At 32.0% G+C, this 5,969-nt stretch overlaps 1 long non-coding RNA gene across 1 annotated transcript; it reads right to left on the bottom strand.

The window, feature by feature from the left end:
• Window positions 1-1,359: 1,359 nt before the first annotated feature.
• On the bottom strand, window positions 1,360-5,969 carry LOC120354440. Its single transcript, XR_005573029.1, has 3 exons — window positions 5,228-5,969; window positions 3,656-3,745; window positions 1,360-1,633 (listed from the first exon to the last, which is right to left on the bottom strand). It is a non-coding gene; the product is annotated as an uncharacterized LOC120354440 (long non-coding RNA).

Genomic DNA, 5,969 nt, shown 5'->3' with positions numbered 1-5,969 from the left:
AACCTACTAAGTATTTTGCATTGCCATGTTGCAAATCTGGAGTGCAGAAAAATTTTTCCCGCACTAGAGCGGAAAAGTGATTCTTTGCGTTCTGTAATCAGTGCAGCAATGGCCACTTTTCAACGTAACTGTAGGAAAAGATTATTGTATGTGTGATGGATTATTATATAAAAATGTATTATTTGTCTAGAATTTATTATTGTTGAAGTTAATACTGTTATTACTCGTTTTGTTAATAAAATACGAATGGGTAGATATTTAAGACTAGAATGTTATTATTGTTGATTACTATAAATGGTATTTTATTAGTATGTAAGAAATGTAGTATTGGATAAATTTTATGTAAAATTCATTATTTTCGTAGTTGAACTGTTATTGCACGTTTATAAAATATGTATAGGTAGATATATAATACTGGAATGCTATGATTGATAGATATTATGGAATTATTATTAAATGAAAATGTACAGATTGATATTTTATTTTAAAATTTCAAATTTTTTGATTGTAATAGATATATTCTTCTGTATATTAGGAACATATACTTACTAAAGTACTCTTACTTGTGATATATATTTAAAGCATATATGATTTAAGACATACCAGTAATTTGATATCATGGAATGTAATGACTGTATTCAACTCAACTCGTTTGTATTATCAAGCATATGTGCTTGAAACAAATAAATTTATTTATTTATCATTATTATTTTACTGTTCTGACTGCGTGAACAATACACTGCAATTGAACAATGCATTGGAACTAAAAATGCGCTTCCGACAGAACTGTTAAACCGATTTGTTTGAAATTAAATTTTAAATTTGCCTTTAAAATGACTACCTTCATTACCTAATTTTTTTCTTAATATAAAAATTATCAATTGTAAAAACTTATTCAAATTGGAAAAAAAATTAAGCATATGGTAGCGAGTTTCAAACCTTTAAGCTGATTGCAAAACAGTTTTGGTCTTCCATATTGGACTAAAAATAAGTGACTAATCACATAAAGTAATTTGACCTCAACAGTGCTGCTATCTATAGGGCTAGAATCACAATTTTTTCCATGCTGATTCGCCTTAATAACTCGTGTTATTAACTCCAGTGTAAACGCAACTCAAGCACACCTGAGGAGGCGCAGCTTGGTGATACAAAGTGTTGATCTTATGGAGATTGCCTTATCACACCGTTCCAGGCCAAGTCCGATTCAGTGTGTGTGAGTTCTTCCATTCAAATCAATATAAGCAAGAAGCACCTGGATGCAAAATGCCGCATCGCGCCTCCCAAGGTTTGTCATGAGATGCATTAACTATTTGGTGGTATAAAGTTCGCCGGGCCAGCTAGTATAAAATAATAATCCAATGAAGTACATAATACCTTTTAATTTTTTTCAAAACATATGAAAAATTGCAAAAGTAACAATAAATATTGCTAATTTACATAAACACATTATTATTCATGTCAGAACACATGTTTTGTAATGTACAAAATTATACAATGGAAGTGGATACTATGGTAATGGTGAAACGATGTGTATGGTGTCAAACTATAGGATTACATGTTCACTGTCTTTGCAGAATGAGATACAACACACACGATGAACTGTCTTTGCGGCCTTTGTGATATATTTTGGTGCCTGAAATGAAAAATGAAATAAATTATTTTCAAAGTCTGCAATCGATTGGAATGAAAGGAATACCACTTAATAACAAAAGTAATGAGTTATACAGAAATGTTGTCACACAATAGTCCAGTCACTATATACATTGGTTCTTGCAATTAATATTATAGTTCTGATTTTTCAAAATATCATTTGGATACATGAGAGAAGTCCAGAACCAATTTCTTCATGCATAATTTCCTTGTGCTAGATACAGAATGGCCCAAGAACCTTGTATTTTCGGTTCATTTTCCAGTTTTCAGCTATTTCTGCCAAATCCAGTAATCAGACAGAAAAATTGGCTCTCGCCTTTTAACAGATAAAATGAGATCATTCAGAACTCTCTATCTCCAATGAGTACTGATTTATGATTTTTTTAAAATGTGTAAAATTGAAAGAAAAAATCAATTCTGATGAATTTTAGTTTTTGATCAATATTATCTTCCGATTGTTGCCATTTACATGTATAATTCAAAATCCCTCTAGGAGCATTTTTGTGCTTTACAATCTAAGATCAGGTAGAGCGCTTCATCTCATATAGATTTCCAGGTAAACCTGACAACAATGCTCCTTGTATTGTGAAAAACACCTAATTTTCAGCTTCATCCATCATCACCAACTACATTGTCCTGCACAATGACAAAAGTTCATGAGATTATGTTCTATGAGAATCATTTCCTAGTGGAGAGGCGCGCATAAGGACACCTCAAGGATCAAAATTTCAAACTCTTATAACTTTTGACACAATGCTCAGATTTCATCTTACTACACTTCATTCTTCTCAACTCGTTAAGGCGGTCCAAAATCATGCATCATAAGTCAAATTCGGTTGAGAATTGGAAAAATTGCTGTTGAGTGTACGTAGCCCATATTCCAATACACAAAAATGGCCAATTTCTATATTTCTTTTATTGCAAAAAATAGCAGATAGAACAATTTGAAATGAACCACCTCTCACTCATTGCAAGATTTTATTCATAAGACTGGGTATTATGAATTTACCATGTATTTTTATATACACATGCTTGTTGTTTGCAAAGTCTAATTTAAATGTATTTCCCAGTCATAATAATGTCCACTCTCATCACACACTGAATTAATTAAAGATCTGAGATGAATTTTACTATTATAGATCTAGTCATACTAGTTTCAAGGCCTGAGCAAGCATATTTTATAACCACCTACCGTTAGGGAATTACCTGAGAAGGAATACAAGAGAAAAATTAGAAAGTTCCTATTGAAGAAATTTTTTATAGTCTTGAACAGTATTTTAGCATTAGGTTGAACAGCATAGAATGATGTGATAATTTTTTATGTTAGGTGTTAAGTTGTGATTTTTATGTAAATTCACAGTGTCTGTACAATATTTTATATAATGTGTCTTGGGCAATAAATAGGCCTAAAATTTGAATTTGAGTGCGACCAGCTTTGTTAGTATTTGAACAATGAACGGTTTTTTTTAGTCTATATCTAATATGTCTTCTTAGTTGTTAGGTGTGGTTTCTAATATTGACTCCACAAAATGAAAGTCATTGAACTAATAAAAATTAATGGCCTACCGGCCCGGGTGTGTACCCAGGCTAACAAACAATTAGTAGGGAACATCTACAGAACCCAAACAATGAAGAACGGTCTTGTCTCAAAAATTTGTTTTGGAAACACCAACAATAATTATGAATGTTCCGGGCAGCCTCCAATAGGAGATCAAGGCAGTATTGTAATGTTAGAATGCAAAACTCTAAAAAAGTACATTCGTGTGGCTTTTGTTGGTGGGGAGTCTCTTGTGGGAAGGTCTCTCTGCCTGAATATATTTAAGCCGACAATGGGCCTTACAACTGTCATACTTCAGCCGGGACCGACAATTTAGCGTGCCCATCTGATAACACGATACTGCGAAACTCTATTATTATTGATATTGAAAGTAATTTGTCATTTTTATACAGCATCGACAGGAAAACAAACATGATTTGATAGGTTGATAATTACAAGAAAGCTCACCTGATACTTGATACTGTGATCACCAGCCCTAAACTAGCAAGATAGACCCAGCAGCAAGTTTCAACCATAGCTCACACAGCCTGTTATTCTCTGAAAAAAGAAAAATAATTATTACTAGACCTGCTAAGAGTTTATATGACAGTATATACAGTAGGCTACCTGTATCATACGTATTTCAATGATTCTTTTAAAAAAAATCTGTTCTCAAAACCTGTTTTTTGAATTTGGTTTTGAAGGGTTCAATCCTAAGTGAGACAGGAGTCAGGTGTTATAACGTGAAGCTTTATATGCAACCTAAAGCATGCTATATAATGCATAACCTATAACAAGGAAAAAAGAAAAGATTGATTCTTTATTGATTGATACACTAAGTACATCATCAAAATGATAGGAAAAGAAAAAATAAGTTAACCTTGTGCTATTCCTCTCCCAGATTTAGTTAAGGTTAGACACATAGTTCAAAATAGGTTAAGTCTTGTAGTTGTTCACTACAAGATAATAGGTAAATTAGATGATAGGTAACGTGTATTATTCAATATTCTGACCAAATTTATACTCGTCCATCAACTCCTAAAATGCAATAGGCTACTTGCCCCACTTCAGTGGCGGATCTACGGGGGGGGGCTTTCGGGCTCAAGCCCCCCCCCCAAAACGCCTAAATTTTTTTTTGTAAGAATGTAAATTTTATACAAATATAATTAGTTTGAAGCTGGTAAAGTATATTCATTGGCAAGAATGACCTAATTCCACTACTACGTCTTCAATTGTATGATATCCGTTAACGTTTTAATACTTTGTATAATATCTTAGTTACATTTACATTGCCTGCCCGCTCCGTTTATCTGGTTTCATTGAAACAAACGCGCACTATAGAGGACGCACATACAGTGACTTAGCGGTTTCCCCTAGAGACGTTTTTACTCCATAAAACTTCAACAATTAACTTCATTAAATGTAAGCCCTTTCACAAAATTTTCCCCTGTTCAGCCCCCCCAAAATAAAATTCTAGATCCGCCACTGCCCCACTTTAATAAACTCTATTGAGAAAATAGAAGATGCACATAGATTTCATTTTGATCTTGCTCAATGGCTATTGAATATGTTTGTATTAATTTTGTTTATCTTTAGATTGACTAATAACTACTGTATTCCTAACTCTACCGTTCTGTCTGTAGGCTAAAAAATACAGCAGATTCTAATAATCATAATTTTATTGTTTACATGTTTTATCAATAAAATTTTTCAGTGGGTAGTTAGCCTATTCAATATTACAGTATCCTAATCAACAGTATCCTAAAAAGTTTCCTAATCAGGTCCCGATTTGTAGTAGCCTATTTGAGTATGGATAGGCGAAAATAAGTGACAAGCATTTACTTATATTAGTATATCATTTACTTATATCCAGTGTAAGTTATTCGCCACGGTCCATAGATCGGGGGATTGTTTGGTTTTATTAAAATTAAAAGTGACTGTTCTGTATAATTAGCAATACTTGTTTTGAAGGTACATTTTAGATTTTAAAATCTAAAAATTATTTCAAATAGGGCCAAGGCAATATTATTTTAATCTTACCTGGTACAGTGATGAATAGCCTAATCATAGCCTACTATTAACAGTTTCAACTTTCTGTTTTAAACGAATTTATCAATATTATGTCTTTGTGTTTTTATAAGAATAAACCCACCAAGTTATGAATAATTTTGTATCTACTGTACTTTGTTACAGTTCATATTGTTGATAAAACATAACCTAATCTCCTTACAATCCCACTAAACATAACCCGTCGCTTACGTAACTACAAGGCTAGAACCATCAGGTGATCAGCTGTTCAAAAGCGTACACTTCAACCCGTGTTTACATTGAAAACCCTATGTTGAATGGAATTTTTCGTGAATAAACGTTAATAATTCAACTGATAATCACTCTTTTCGAATAAAGACTTGTTATTTTATTTTTCCAATTCAAATTTTAACCTACATCATAAATTTCAAGGGTAGTAATCATTGAATTATATTAATATTTTTAGTTGTTGGTTAACCAATTTGTAGGTTACTTGTTTCAAGATAGCTTATTCAAATTCAAACTTACTTCTTTTACAAAAATATCAAGTTTAGCAGAGGCATGGTTTATAAATAAGAATTATCATGTTATTGAACAAAAATAAATTATAAAAACATTGTTGATAAACTAAATTAGTTTCTTTCTAAACGAATTTAAGTACAATGTATTTACGGTTGCGCTCAACTCTATTCTGGAGTTTAAGACTAAATTCATTATTATTTCAAAACTTCCAAGTAAAAAAGTGTTGATTTTA

Source organism: Nilaparvata lugens, chromosome X (assembly GCF_014356525.2).
Source record: "Nilaparvata lugens isolate BPH chromosome X, ASM1435652v1, whole genome shotgun sequence".
Taxonomy (NCBI): domain Eukaryota; kingdom Metazoa; phylum Arthropoda; class Insecta; order Hemiptera; family Delphacidae; genus Nilaparvata; species Nilaparvata lugens.
This window is presented reverse-complemented; position numbering and strand designations above follow the sequence as displayed.